The sequence below is a fragment of the Leptinotarsa decemlineata genome, unplaced genomic scaffold (genome assembly GCF_025532065.1).
Source record: "Leptinotarsa decemlineata unplaced genomic scaffold, Ldec_3_MD MMD2_tig00000882_RagTag_RagTag, whole genome shotgun sequence".
Classification (NCBI taxonomy): domain Eukaryota; kingdom Metazoa; phylum Arthropoda; class Insecta; order Coleoptera; family Chrysomelidae; genus Leptinotarsa; species Leptinotarsa decemlineata.
In genome coordinates, this window is record NW_027412556.1 from 8,413,111 (window position 1) to 8,429,080 (window position 15,970).

The 15,970-nt window shown below is 36.7% G+C and overlaps 1 long non-coding RNA gene across 1 annotated transcript; it reads left to right on the plus strand.

Moving 5' to 3' along the window:
• Nucleotides 1-2,346: 2,346 nt before the first annotated feature.
• LOC141482158 (uncharacterized) lies at nt 2,347-6,665 on the plus strand. Its single transcript, XR_012465377.1, has 2 exons — nt 2,347-2,587; nt 6,564-6,665. It is a non-coding gene; the product is annotated as an uncharacterized lncRNA (long non-coding RNA).
• Nucleotides 6,666-15,970: the final 9,305 nt, after the last annotated feature.

Sequence of the window (15,970 nt, forward strand, 5' to 3'; positions counted from 1 at the left end):
CTAGCGGGTAATAATTTAGGGTCCATATAATCGCAAATAAAAGTGATTTCAATTTCGAAACTGACAAAATTGAACGTCAGCCTTTTTGTCTGTTTCAAGAGTGTTTCCTGAATTATTTTGTCTCTTTTGCATTCCAAGCATATGTGGGATCCATACTATTCGAGGGGGGGGGGGAGGAAAAAATTCTTCAGTGATTGTCTGGGAGCTCCTTATCATGGAATGTCATGTAAATTATTTGGAGGCTGGGAATCGCACGCTAAAAGGTAGGACCTCGTTGATTTTCAAACTCGTTGTCGTACGTAGGAGAGCCATAGCTTGGATTTCAAAAAGAATGAGTAGTGTAATGGTGTTCCAATAAAAAGGTGAGAAGGAGGTTTATTATAATTTGTTCTATATAATTTATGTACTTGAATGTTTGATGAAAGAAATTGCAATCAACAATGGTTATGTTAGCGATCTAATAGATTCTATATTCTCGATCCATGAAGAAATTTGGACAGCCGTTTACGAAAGACGAGAAAAATTTTACGAGTTTGAAGATGTAGCGTTCAAAAACCAATAATAACTCGAGTTTCATGACATATCAGAAGTGTATAAGTGATTTACATAGGTCAAACTTGAAAGTCTTTCAAAGCACGCGTAACAGAACATAGAAACAGTTTCCAAAATGGAAACATGGGTTTGGAGTCCCATCATAAATTTAGAACACTTCATTTACAGAAGGAAGGTTTGAAACACGATCTTCTGGAAAGTAAGGAAATCATTGAGCACAAAAATTTTCAAAATCTAATGAACGATCAAATTGAATTGGTTTTCCGTTACTTAATATTTTTTACCTGACAATCACGCTCTGATTGTATATGCTCTGATTGTTATTGACCTATTTTTGGAAAAATTCTCACAAGCGAATTAATATTTTCACCTGTATTCACTGCTTTCACTATTTAATGAAATGATTGTATCGATTCTTTTCAGGTAGTTGAAACTATGTTTAAATAATCATCTGATCGAACCATAGTAACTGTTTGAGTAAGCTATTGTATAGCGAAACACGTGTCAAGGGTTTTGTGAACCTCTGACAGTGAAAATCGAAATGAATCTGATTTTTAATTTTTTTTCGTCCTTGATAATATTATGAAGATGATTTGAACACTCCCAGTCACTTTTCATAATTATTTGTTGCTGCAGTTGTTTTAATATCACCTTCCGGCCTAGTTTTCGTTTTCCTTTCATTTTCCTTCTCTCTCAGCTTTTTTCTTATCTTCCCATTTTCCTTTTCTCTCTACATCGTAGAGTGAGATGATTTGTTGGAAAAAGTGTGGGTGTACTAATATATGCACGAAAGAAGCTATATTTTGTTTTTTATTGATTTTTCGCTGTGATTTATTTGATTTTTCGTTTAGTTTATTTAATGTATTACAAGTATTTAAACATTTATTTTTATACTGTCGTCATGTACTGTGTATGGGACGATACATTTTTTTATATGATATTTTGAGATTACTTTAAGAAAGAAACATCCGATTCAATTTAAAATTTGGAATAATTTAAATTTTTCCTAATTATTATATCGCCTCGAACAACACAGCGGCACCCCCAAGCGAAGCTTCTGTTCACTATGGACAGGAGAAATCTGGCCATGTGCGCTTGACTGAGAAGCAACAGACATATAAATTGAAGAGAAGAAGCTAACTTCAGGGTGTCGGTTTTCAGTGACGGCGATGTGCGCGCTCATCGTGAAAATATATTGTCATCATTTTTCCCTAACGCACGTTAAAAGAAGTTTCACTTCAAAAATCAGAATTTTGGAAACTTCTCTGTTAGCCCTTTACCAAAACGATGAATGTTTCAAATTTCTCTGTATATCGTGACAGCTGATTGAGTATGTCAGACTGACAGAGTGAACGTGACGGTTGTATTCGAAATGGAGTTCTTTGGTTTTAACAAGCTACGGTGTGAACAGCCCGATGAAAGACATGTTGCGTTCTGACTATAAAGAACCGGAAAATCCCCCAAAAAACATATTCGAAGTGGAAAACAAGCTCGGCCAACATTTCTCTGAACGGATCAGAGAGCTGGACTGTTACATTGGATTCACTGATGGATATGCCTACAAATCATGGGGACAGATTATCGCGCATGAGAAGAAAGTACGTATGGAAACCTGTAGGACCCACTGACATGTACCAATATCCTGGAGTAAGCTCAATGCAATATGGTTGGTGGAAGAGCGATCCTGAATTGAGCGATGAATGGTATAGGCCCAGAAAAATGAACCCGATCCCCACTTCAGATGTCAGCAGATTCATCAATCACTGTTTCGAAGTCGACAAAAATTTCAGAATGTGAAGTGGTGCTATAGAATTATATTTCGAAACTACATTTGATACATTTTGGTGATCTGAAATACATCTGTGTTGCTAGAAAATGATGCATAATATCTCAAGCTGCACTATTCGCAAACAAATCAATTTGGTTGATTTATCATTATTTGCAGGCTTCCACAGCCGATGTCTGACAAATTGTACGATGTTTTGTGGTTTATCAACCGTCTGCTGCTGCGGGAGCAGCAGGTATGAAAAGTCAGGTATGAAATGTCAGGTATAAAACGTTAGGTATGAAACTTCAGGTATGGAAAGTCAGGTATGAAACGTTAGGTATGAAACGTCAGGTATGAAAACGATGCCCTGGATTGTTTTTCCTGGAGTGTTCGTACTCATAATGGGACTAGGTGTAGGACGATTGCTCTCGTATCTCATTGGTCCGACCCTTCTACAATCAGTGGGCAAATCTTTGTGTTATGAAGTGCCGGTGTCCATATCATGGGCTTGAAAATGATTCTAATTCCATGTTTTTCAGGATCCTTCCCCTCCAGCCCTGTTTTGTTCAGGTATCCAATGTCGATTTTTGCTTTGCCGAAACAATTCTGCCGCTCTGTTATCAGACGGTCCTTCCACAAAAGTTTTCCATGTGTGCTTCCGGTATACTTTTCCAGTATCGCTTGTGGATCTTATAGAGCCACTTCCTCCAGGCCCCATTCAAAAAAATTCAGTTTCCTTCACAGCTGTTTCAGCACTTATACGTGCAGTTGATGACCAATGTTTGATACATTCATCAACTCACTCGTTGCCTATTTCAGCTCCTAGAACAATATATTCCCGCACTCTGGTTTCCTCAGTTCTCAGTGCCCCAAGTGTAGCCAGGGTGTTTGTTGAATATTCACCCGCTCATTTGGTTGACGTTTTCCTTCTTCGCGTATCATTATCTCAACCGCAAAGTTTGTATCGAACATCATACTCGTAAATGTTACTTCCTCAAAATGCCAAAATTTTCATTTTGCCGGATCCACTTTGAATTGGCCTCTCCGATCATCACAAGATGTGTGGAAGAGAGACTGAAGAGGATCTTCGATGCATATGTGTGTGTGGAACCGCCACAACTCCCATTATTCCCACATAAGCAAGCGTTTATTATTTGCCTAGTTCATTATTCGCAGTCGTTTGCTTCACTTTTGGCTACCAGAAAATAATATGTGGAAAATAAAACATTGGTAAACTGTCTGCCACGACTCCTCTGGGTGGAGTGTATCCAAAACGTCCAATTTTTCATTACCCTGGCGCATTATATTAGGCTGATTTGTCCGATAGCATGGGTTATGTTGGCTTCGAACACCGTTGTGGCTTATTCGCGTACGTAGCGCTGTCCTGTTAAAACCACATGTTGGTGTTGCCCAGATCATCAAATCCAGGCAGAAGAGGTTGGTAATCATCGACCTATAGTGCTCGTCGTTGACAGTGATGGCCAGATCAAGGTCGTTCCCAAAGAAATATGGACCGATGACGCGCCACCAGCTCAAACTCGACACCAAACAGTGACTTTTTCGGTATGCATGGAAGCTCTTGGGTCTCATATGGATTGGTATGGTCCATTTTCGACAATTTTGTTTATTCAACTACCCATCCATCCAAAAATGGGCCTCATCGCTGTAGATGATTATTCTCTGAAAATCAGAGTCAGTTGTCAACTGCTCCAGAGCCCTTTCAGCGAACACAAGTCGTCTATGGTTGTTTACCTTCAGTTGCTGGGTCAATTGAATTTTGTACGGGTGCAGGCCCAAGTCACGATGCAAAATTCGTCAAGTTGTGGCTGCGAAAAGCCCAGTTAGTGTGAGCGACGCAATATCGACTGCCTTGGATTCTTCTGTACTCTTTCACATATAGCGGCGATGTTTTCGGGAGCTCTGGCATTTTTTCGACGTACAGATGTTGGTCGATCGATGTTAACTAAACCAGTGTATCGTTTCTAAGAATAGAAAAAAGTTTCAAAATCTATATTTGAGACCGCCTTAGCTATGCGCAGAAGACAGGAGTGGAAACGCCCACAGCCCCGTCAGTCGAATTTGTCTGTTGTGAAGTGAGCATCGCGGGTTAACCGGGGGTACTGTCCGAGCAGAAATAATGCGTAAAAGGTACAATTTGGGTATTGTAACTTAACCAGGATGGAGTTTAAATCGTAAAATGCTGACAAGTCAAATGAGGAAAGTTATAGCCAATTTAATATTTTTATGCAACGAGAAGTGGCAGACTTTGAAAAAGTTCAAAAAAGAGCTGCTGTGGCAACTGGCGTAAGTTCAAGCAGTATAAAAAAAATTTCAAAGGAATTCAAATCGATTCAAAATGGAGAAGCTGCTGCTTTTTCGACCAAATATTAAAAGAAAGAAAGCCGCAGCTATAAATAACTTAGATGGTTTTGAAAAAGGGTTGCTCAAAGATTTATTGATAATTATTATACTGTCGATAAAAAAGTTCCAACTCTTTGGCGCATACATCATAAATTTAAATCCGAAAATAACTATGATGGTTCCTACGAAACCTTGAGAAAAGTTATGCATGACACAGGATTTCGTTGGAGGAAAACGAAAAATAATCGAAAATTATTAATGGAAAAGCCAGATATCGTTCATTTGAGAACAAATTTTTTGCGAAGTATGAAAAAATTTCAAAAAGAAAATGGACCCACCTATATTCATTTCTCGCATACCCACATAAAAACCTGGAATGAAAACACCAGTGAAGGTTTTACATAAACCAGTATAACAAAGGCAAATACTAATAATAGCGAATGCGTGCAGTGAAAATGGGTTTGTGAAAAATGTTTCTTTGAAATTTAGATCAAATACGAAGTCAGATGATTATATGAAATGGCTACACGAGATGCTTATCCCTAATTCACCACCAAAGAGTGTCTTAGTGATACATAATGCTCCCTATCACAATGTGCAGGTGAATAAGTCTTCTATTTTATGTAATAGAAAGATCGAAATGATGGAATGACTAAGTCAATGAAATATACCTTTTACAAAAGATATGTTGATGATCTTCAAACAAGACTCAACCTCTGACGGAAGCAAGAAACTCTTTGAAAGGTTCGAAATAGATGAACATTGCAATCTAGCAGACCACTCTTATGATATTCATGCAGTCATTGTTCATTGTGGTTCTGGCGCCTCTGGAGCCTCTGGATGCAACATATACATTTTGTTTTATAAGAGAGAGGACATTGGTAAGTCAAGATCTTCAGATGATGTGGTGCTGCAGGTTTTTCCGGGTTTTCCTGCAGCTGATAAAGCAAATGCGCCACTGGAATCAATGAAGTCGCCCCGGAGCGCCAGTTAATTTTTATTGTTGTTTTTATTTTTATCGTTGTTTTAATAAATGTTCAATGTTAAAAATTGATTTGTATAGTCTAATTGAAATTTATAATCCGTGATATAGGATGTATAAAATTGATGAAATTATGAGCGGCCACGGGCATACCCTACTACGGCTTCCTTGATACCGTTCTAAGGCTTCCTCCATACCATCCTAACTGAAATTCTATAGATTTAGTGTGGGCGTCTTTAAAGCAATATGTTGCACAAGGAAATGTAGATTTCAGCTTAAAGACCGTGGTAGGATTATGCGATGAACTTTTTAGTACCTTTTCTGAAACTGAGTGGAAAAAACGATGTGAGCATGCTCAAAGTTTCGAACAGTTTTTCATGAAAAATGAACCAACATTAGATTTCATGGTAGACGACATGATAAACAACTACCTATCACTTCTACACATAGATGGCTCACGCATGTTCTAAATAATAAATCCAAGACAACCCTAAACATCCGACAATTACATATATTAGTGTCCTAAATTTCTAAATACTAGTTACTAAGATATGTACAAATATGCAATCTACTGTATAATAAGTTTTCTTCAAGTTACGGCTACTCGAAAAACTACAGACTCTCGTGACCTATAAAATACTATCAACTAGATTTCGAAGAATCTAGATAGATGTCCGACTCGAATCAGCTGATCGGAACAATGTTTACGTTCAGTGATTTTTGATTAAGGAAAACAAATAAAGGAAACCCTTATGACTTTTATTCTGCAACTACTGAAAGAAGATGAGTACTGCTTCATCATTCATGTATGTGGTCGTTAACAGTGAATTGTTCGATTCACCATAAAATCATAACAAATATTTTCTCTACCTAAACTAATCAACACATTCTTTTTTCCAGCTCCAGTCAAACAACCAGAGGCGGATTCGTTGGAATGGGATATCCTTTTATTTTAAAATTTTATGTACAAGTGTGCTGAATAAATTAGATTGATTTCAGATAGAGGGCGTGTAATTACTAATGCACTCTTAGAATGAAATTTGAACGTTACACTATTTTGTTTTTGGAATACGCTTTCCGTTTTTGTTTTGAGGGTTTCAATTGTTCACTAGTTTTCTATTCATAAGAAAAAATAACTCCTATTATAATGAAATGCTACTATTAATCTTCACGTCATCACTAATTTTGTGAACAAAAAAAATGAAGGTCGTGATGATGTGAGTTAAAATAATTTCCAGCTCAATTTTTCAAAGCCTTCATTTTCTCACACAACGGATGTGGTGAAGCAAGACGACTATCACCCCCTTATAATAATACAACTATTCCGCTTATTTGATGATTCAATTAGGCAAATTTTGGCTTTTAGCGTGAATTGTGCCAAGAATTCCACAACAAAACCATGAAAAGTTTGTCTGTTTCAGAGAGAGAATCTTCGAGTTAGTATGCGCGTCGCAAAGACAACGGTTTTTCACGTTTCTATAATGACATTGTCAGCGGTGTTTAATGACTGCAACTCCAAATAACGACCTCCCGCCGAGAACTTTATACTTCAAGGGTCGTTCGTGACCAATTCAAAACTTTAAACTGAGCCCATTCACAGTTGCATTATATCATTATTAATATAATGGGAGGAAAATTATGAGGCGTGAGGTGTTGGAATTAGTTTTTCGAAGAGAGAACTTTGGGCTGTGATTCGATCAGCTGCAAACCGTATTTTGAATGAAATTTTCCGTATTATCTGCGTCAGTTGAATGGGAAATGTATGTGGAGAATTCGCTGAGTTTTTTTGTAAAAATTCTCATTTACTAGAATTATTTACTTATTTTTATTTCGACTAAGAGGAAGCTCGATACCAATTAGGCATTTGACTCTCTACTCCTGTTAAATCTATTGAAATCTGTTTTTTCGATATACAGCTATCGCCATCCTACGAACAACAGCTCTCAAAAGTCGAAATTGATACTTACAGTAAATAAAAAAAAGAACAATGCATAAAATAATTGTAGAAAGTTTATAGAAAAATTTTTGTCAAGAGATTGAATTTAAATTGACATAATAGTTATCAAAATTGATATAACTTTGTTTAACAATTTTGAAAAACAAATGGTTGATGTTCATGGAAATATATAGTTATGTTTGATTTACAACAAAATTCCAATGATGTCACTTACTTTTATTTATGTCTGAATGTAATAAATGAGTATATATTGTACTAAGATGATTGATATCTATTCGTTCGTTCATGGTATTGGGCTCTTTCACAATTTCTACCATTTCAAGTCTTTTTTTGTAATTGTTCTTAATTTGTAAAATCATACTTTGTTTTTAATCGAGCCCGTCAGATTTTCTGAGGGGATGTTAAGTGCACCAAAAAAAAGCTCTCATTCAATAATCTGACGATTTCGATCTGACACAAACTCGCGGCCATTATTATGATGTGCAAAAAAAATCGTCACTTTGAAATACTCAAGCGCGTCAGATCAAGATATATATGGTTCATCTTTATGTTTTAGACGTGCTGTCTCATAATCTGACGATTATCTAGAGGGATTCGCCTAATCTAACAAAAAATATTGAATTTTTTTTTATTCATTGAACTTATTTTATTGAAAAGCTCAGGAAATAGCATGCAAATGAATGAATGTATGTTTTTTAAGTAGAATACTTGTATTTATAAAAAAATTAAAATGAAAATGCTCAAAAAAATTAATTTTTTATAATCAATTGATTAATTAAAAGTGGTTTTTAACCACTTTAATTTGTAACTAACGTTACTGCAGTTACTTATACAATATATAAGTTTGAAAATATCCTTATAGTACGAAACTGCAGTAACGTTAGTTACAAATGAAAGTGGTGAAATACATAGAAAGTTTCATTTCTCTTATTTCCATTATGATTTCCTACCACGTAGTAACGGCTACATCCATCAATGAATTGATTAATTAATCTTCATCTTCATCACGAACGAATCTCTGTGATCAGCCTCCGATGGCGTCATGCCAACAGAATTCAGAGTGGGGACAGAGTGAGAGAGTAATAGATAGAGAAAAAGTGGAAAAGAAATAGAAGCGCAGGGAAGGAAATTTAGGCATCACGCAGCTGCACGCATTAAACTTTCTCGACGAATTTTTGCTATTTCGGCTGGCGAAAATCGTCAGATTATATATTTTTTGATATCCTTGAATTATTTTCTTCGAAATAAAAAAAAATTTGCTACGCTCGAGAATGTCGAGATGACGTTTTTTTACAACTTTGCTGCCCTCCCCTTTCTTTACGTCACTCTCAAATTGTCAGATTACTGGAATATATACTTTTAAGCATGTAATTAACTAACCCTACCTTAATCTGACGCGCTCGAGAATTTCTGATGATCAATTTTTTTTTACTAATCTGATCCTTTATCCTTCACGGGCGGCCTTATATATGGGGCTCATATTTGGTGGAGGTACTTAACCGGGTACAAGGTATCCCCTTGTCAATCCCGAAATCCCCGCTTGGGCTCCCCTATTATAGGAATTTTTTGAAGTATTTTCCACAAAAACACCTATAAAACCTAGGTAACAAATTGTACAGAAGTGTATTCAGGGTGGCTCGTTTTCAACTCGAATAATTTTTAGCTTCCAAACTACAAGCTTCAGAAATCTGTTCATCATGGAACATCTGATAATGTAAAACAATTGATCCATTTAGAAAAACTGTTGACATGTAGCGATGCAATGGAGAAAGTCAGATCAAATGTGAATATGTCAAAATATGTCCCCCTGAATACTATTTTGAGGTGTTTTTATATTTTTTCTAAAAATCATTGTACCAAAAGTTATTTAGGTTGGTTCGTTCAATACAATGTATTGAAAATATTCTTTGTGGATCAGACATAAACTCGTGATATTTCAAAAACCTTTCAATTCAAAGAACCGAAATATAGGAGAATACTTCTTTCCAGAACATTTATTTCAATCAAATATAGTGCACATTGGATTAGCTAATGAAATTTTCAATTTTCTGTACAACTTTCGAAGGAGAAATTATATAATCAGATCGATAATGAGAAGCTGTAAATATCATGCAGCCTCACTCTAGATTCAATAACTCTTCAAAGAGTTACACAATGACCGATTTTCCTAATTAATTTTTACAATTTGTTCGGATTATCCAATAGAAGCCGTTTGAATAGGGATGCGGACAAAAGATACCATCAAGAGGAAATCATTAATATAAAGCTGTTGAAAGCATGCAGTTTGGAGCAGAGTTGGATTCGTTAATTGAAGATTTATATTTCACTGAAAAACAAAGTCGTTGAAATCGAATGAAATTGTAGTAAAGTACTTCGTTTCTTTAACACGACATTGAAATATGAGGAACGGAATGATTAATTGCATGAAAGAAATTCTGAAATTCAATTTTACAAGTGAAAGACTTTCATTGGACTTATAATCAGGATTATACGTATTACAAGTAGAATAGATTTGGTCCGTATTTGAAAATTCAAAGTTGAGGTTACCCCACGTCGGACAACACCCTATATGAACAGTATATGATTATATAAAGTAACATTGATGTAAAATAATTATATGTATCATATAAAGATACATTAAAAAATAGAATTTCAAAAAATATGGTTTTCCAGTAGTTTTTTTTCAAAAAAAGCTTCGTTCGATTTTTTATATTATTCAATAGAATCCAAATGCAGGCAACTTTGCCACATTTCAACCTATACTCCAATTTCAATATATCTGTATGAAACATATTTACTATTTATTTTATTTTCATATAACTCTATGTGGGTGATAATCATCAAATTCGCGTCCCACTACACAGTCAATTTTCTGGGAAAGACACCAAACACTATTACCACACTTGAAGTCACAATGCCGAAAATTACTTTTTGAAAACGTCTAGTCCGGCGATTTTGAAAAAATTTAATATCAACAAGGCGTCTGGTCCTGATAAAGTGCCCGTCATGGTACTTAAAAAGTGCGTTTTAACCTGTCTTCCAAGGAAGGTTTTTTTTGTTGGGAGATAGCGTTCAGCCTATTCCGAAAAAGCGCAAGAAAAATCTTTGAAACAACTAGAGACCATTTGTTTGAAGGTGATTGGCAATGTTTCGTGGTGTATTTCATCAGTTCGGACTTCCTGTGTGATTTAATATAAATTGATTTGAAAACCCTGAAGAAAAATTGAAAAGTTAAAAAGATTAACCGAAAATAACAATTTTATTAAACAAAAAACTGAAAATTACAACGAAAAATCATACAAGCAACAACCAAACATATAAAAATTGAAATATTAATAAAAACTGAAAAATAAAAAATCCGACAAGACATAGAGAATACCCACAACAGGAAGTGGGGAAAGTTAGTAAGGAAACAATGCCTAGATGCAGAACGAGAACAGGACAACTATGAAGCCGCCAACGTCATCAATATGAGTTTCCGCCCGCTCACGGACATAGAGAAATCTTTGTTGAGGAAATGTCTAAACTTCGCCATTACACCAACGTCTGTGCCCACTTTGGAAATAATAACTGCAGTAGAATCCACCAGTTCCCTTATTGATCAGATCGAGGCAGAAGAATTCAGATGGACATTCAGAGAACAGCTAGATCGAGAACCAGTGCCAACTTCTAACTTCAGCAATGAAGAACGAAGTGCTCTGAATGAACTACGTAGACACAACACCAACAATATCTTACCTGCAGATAAGGAAAACGCTACTGTTGTGATGTATACTGATTTTTACGAACAGAAGATCGAAGAGGTGCTTCAGAAAGGAAAGTACACGAAGATCGTAGGAGACCCTACTGCATCAATTGAGAGGAAGGTGTACCAGGCTTTGAAAAAACACCAAGTCTATTTTACGGAAAAAGAAAGATCATCGCTAACACCGCACCACAGTAAGCCCCCTCACTTGAATGGACTACCCATAATCCACAAAAAAGATGTTCCGCTCAGACCGATCATCAACTCCAGAGATTCAGCCACTCAGAATTTGTCTAGATTTTCACTATCAATAATCAAACCACTGCAAGGAAAAACATCATCTTTTGAAAAATTCAAGGCATTTCGTTGAACTACTAGGGGAAATCGAAGTCAAAGAGCAGGATCAACTGATAAGTTTTGATGTAGAAGGCCTCTACACCAACGTTCCTGTCGAAGAAGCACTTCAAATGATACAGAAGAAGCTATCCAAAGATGAGGACCTGAAAAATAGAACAAACTTACCGATACAAGTAATCATGGAATTACTAGGATGCTGTGTACGAAACCTGTTATGGTCAATATATATATGAAGTGGTTTAAAACTCTGGCCATTGAAGAAGCCCACAAGAAGCCCCGAGTCTGGTTGAGATACGTAGACGACACCTTCATAATATGGATCCATGGGAATGCAGAACTAGACACTTTCCTGAAGTACATCAACAATGTACGTCCTTCAATCACTTTCACAATGAAGAAGGAAGTCCAAAACGAATTGCCTTTCTTAGACGTATTGGTGATGAGGACCGACAGTAAATGGGAAACATCTGAATATCGAAAACCCACTCACACAGGACAGTATCTGAACCAGAAATCCAACCACCATCAATCGACTGAGAGAGGAATCATCAAGACTCTACTAGATCGTGCGTTTGAGCTCTGTGATACAGAGGAAGGTCTCAAAAAGGAACTAGGCATCATCAAAAATGACCTTCATTGGAATGGTTACTCCAGAGTGATGGTAGAATAGGCCTTAGCTAAAAAACAGGAAAAACTCCACATGGAAGAGAAGCCGCCACAACTAGTACTTGTACTTTCCTTCAGAGGATTATCGGAAAGAATACGAAGGATTGGGTCCAAGTATAACATCAGGACCTGCTTCAGATCTGGGAACACTATCCCTGCGAGTGCGGAGAATCATACATCGGTGAAACTAAGCGGCCATTGAAAGTTTGCATTGCTGAGCACAAGAAACACATACGGCGAGGAGAAACCAGCAAATCCGAAATAGCAGAGCATGTTTGGACTCATCAACATAACATCAACATCATCCACAGAGAGGAACACTGGTTTAGAAGAAAATTCAAAGAAGCCGCGTATATGTTGTCCAACGACGCATTTAGTCAAGCTAGCGTAGAGATACGTAACATATGGAACCTCCAATCAAGCGAAAAATGACCAATTCTCGGCAAACGGTCATCTCCCGCTAGAACCAATGAAGCAGAAAGAGTGAAGAGGGGATAGGTGAAAGCACTCGAATGACCTATAAATAGTCAGATCTCGGAGGAATGAGTCCAGTTATCATCCGAAGACGATTGTGGATACTAACAATCGAAACGTCGTGACATAACTTGGTTTGAAATCTTTTAATTTTTGATCTCTCATTTTTTTTATGATATTTTTTTATTTTTATTTTTCAGCTTTTATTAATATTTAAATTTTTATTTGTTTGGTTGTTGCTTTTATGTTTTTTTGTTATAATTTTCAGTTTTTTGTTTAATATAATTGTTATTTTCGGGTAATCTTTTTAATTTTTCAATTTTTTTCAGGGTTTTCAAATCAATTTATATTATATTTGACAATGGAAGTCCGAACTGATGAAATAAACTACAGACCAGTCGCTTCAACATCTTGAGCGATCATCAATATGGCTTTCGGAAACAAAGATCAACAGGCGACCTTCTATCGTATGTCACCCATATTTAGAATAACGCAATCGAGAAACATGAAGAGTCAAGAGTTGTTGCGCTTGATATTTCTAAGGACTTTTACCGTGTGTGGCATGACGGTTTGCTGACCAAGTTGCAATACTATGGCTTGTTGGATAATTTTTGTTTAGGGCTTTCCAGCTTCCTGAAAGAATGTTTCCTCAATAAGGATCTACAATTGATTAGGAATTGGGATGGAAGTAATATTCAATTCAATGCGACAAAAACCCAGGCATCGGTTTTCTACTCAAAGATAAATGTCTCCGAACCAGATGAATGATGTCAGGGGAAACAATTCCGTTTTCTGCTTCGATGAATTTGTTGGGGCTTAAAATGAACACCAATATGTGTTGGCACAATCAGGAAACTGGAATTGCAGAGGCTGCTTATCAACAGCTTGGAGCACAGTTCCTAACCAAAAAACTGTACACACCTCAGCAAATTTTAATTCTTTATGAAGCCCAGATTAGACCTTCTTTGGAGTATTGTTCTCATGTATGAATCCTAAACATACCCTGGAGCTGCTGGATCCAGAAGAGAACCATCCGTCTGATTGGAGACTCGAACATCCCTTGCAATCTTGATAGTTTGAGACATCGAAGGAAAGATGGAAAGTTGCTTTTCCTTTATAAATAACTAGCTGACCTTGCGAACTCCGTTCCGCTTGAGAGGCAATAAAAAGCACATTTTTGATTTAATAAATTTAATTTTTTCAATAATCAAGTATTTCAATCATTCTTTATTAGGTTGCACTTTCCAGTTAAGCACCTTGTGATACACGACATTTTTTTGTTTCATTATCAGGCTCAAGTATAAACAACGCAGATGGTCTTTCTACCCGTGAACATGCCACATATAATTGACCATGTGAAAAACAATGATTTTCCTGATTCAGACCACAAACCTTCAAATGATCATGGCGAATGCAAGACGAATTGGAAATTGAAGTATTTTAAACTCAAACGGCATATCGATTGGGATCATCGGGATCCTCGGAATGAGAACTTCCTCACCTTCGAATTTTCCTTTGAGTATCGTCGCGTAAATCACATTGTTCATCAATTTACTTACCACCAAACGTGTACCGTTGCAAAGTTTTGGTGGGTTTATGTTTCAAAGCATGATTACTATGGAGCCAACCTTCAGGCGTAAATTGTGCGATGGTAAGCCAGGCACATCCAAGGAGTTTAAAAATTGAATTGAATAGTTGGTGGCTTCATCTTCATTTGTTACACAGTCAATTGATTTGAATGAATGCATTGTTCCAATGATATCATTCTGAATTATATAGTTTGGGTCATCTATATTTTCATTCTTAGCCGCTAAAATTGCTCGCTCACTCAACCATTCATTATTTTTGTAGTTAGTAATTATGTTTAGGGATACTTTGCTGATAAGTTCGTCTTTCGATGAGACAAAGTTACAGAAATTCTGAGGAAATGAAATCAATCCGCTCGATTCGTCGACCGGTACTCGACCATTACCGATAGTCAGCAATTGCTCAGAAAAATCTTCAGCAGATGTATCATCAGGCAATGCAACTCTCATGTTTGTGGTCAGCTAAAGTTTCTTCACATAGCGCCATAGATTCGATGATTTGAGGCAAGCGTTTATTTCGTCGGCAGCCGTTGATCTTGAAATCACTGGCAGTATTTGGCGGAAATCGCCAGACAGTAAAATCATTGCACCTCCAAAACATTTCGAGTCATTGCGTAGATCATTCAATGTCCGGTTAAGTGCTTCTAATGCACGTTTTTGCACCATTGTGCATTCGTCCCATATAATGATTTTCGATGCTGATAAAACTTTGGCCATTGCGGAGTTTTTTGAAATATTACATGTTGGTTCTTCAATAGTTTGAAGATTCAACGGAGCCGTACGGCATCCTACTAACAATGTGGCTGCTATTCCAGAAGAAGCAACTGAAAACAATGTTGGATCTCGCACGGACAGAAGCTAATGACATCAGGAATGTCTCACCAGTTCCACCAGGGGCATCCAGAAAATATAAACCACCATTTCCATCATCAATTGCCTTCATTAGCTGTCATTTACTGTTTTTTGTTATTCCATGCCAGATGCGTTTTCGCTATAGGTACCACGTTTTATAGTGACTTCTTGGTGACTTCACGGAAACGCGGTCGAACGGAATAAAAAGTATTCTATGTCCCTCTTCTTGTTCTAAGCTATCGCTCCACCAATTTTCAGCCAAATCGGTTCATCCGTTCTTGAGTTATAAATAGTGTAACTAACACCACTTTTATATAATATATAGATTTCACGAGAGGTGTCAAAATGACTTGGCAAATTTGAGGTTCAACTCAATACATCTCGAACTTCACTGCTTGAGATCTCTTCTATTTGGAAAACTGCGTGAATGTGGAATAAACTCCCTGTGAACGTTTTTCCAAATAAATTCAATCTTCAGCGATTCAAATCCAACGTGAATCGCTACTTACGCGCAGGCACCGCTCTTAGAGCGCTGCAATAAATTTTTTGGAGTGCTTGTGTTTTTTTTCCGAAAAAAAAGTGTGTTGTCAAACTTTTGCTGTGTAGAAGGTATCTCCAGCAACATATTTCAATAAATGAAAGAGGTGTCATCTAGAGCCATCAAGCGATA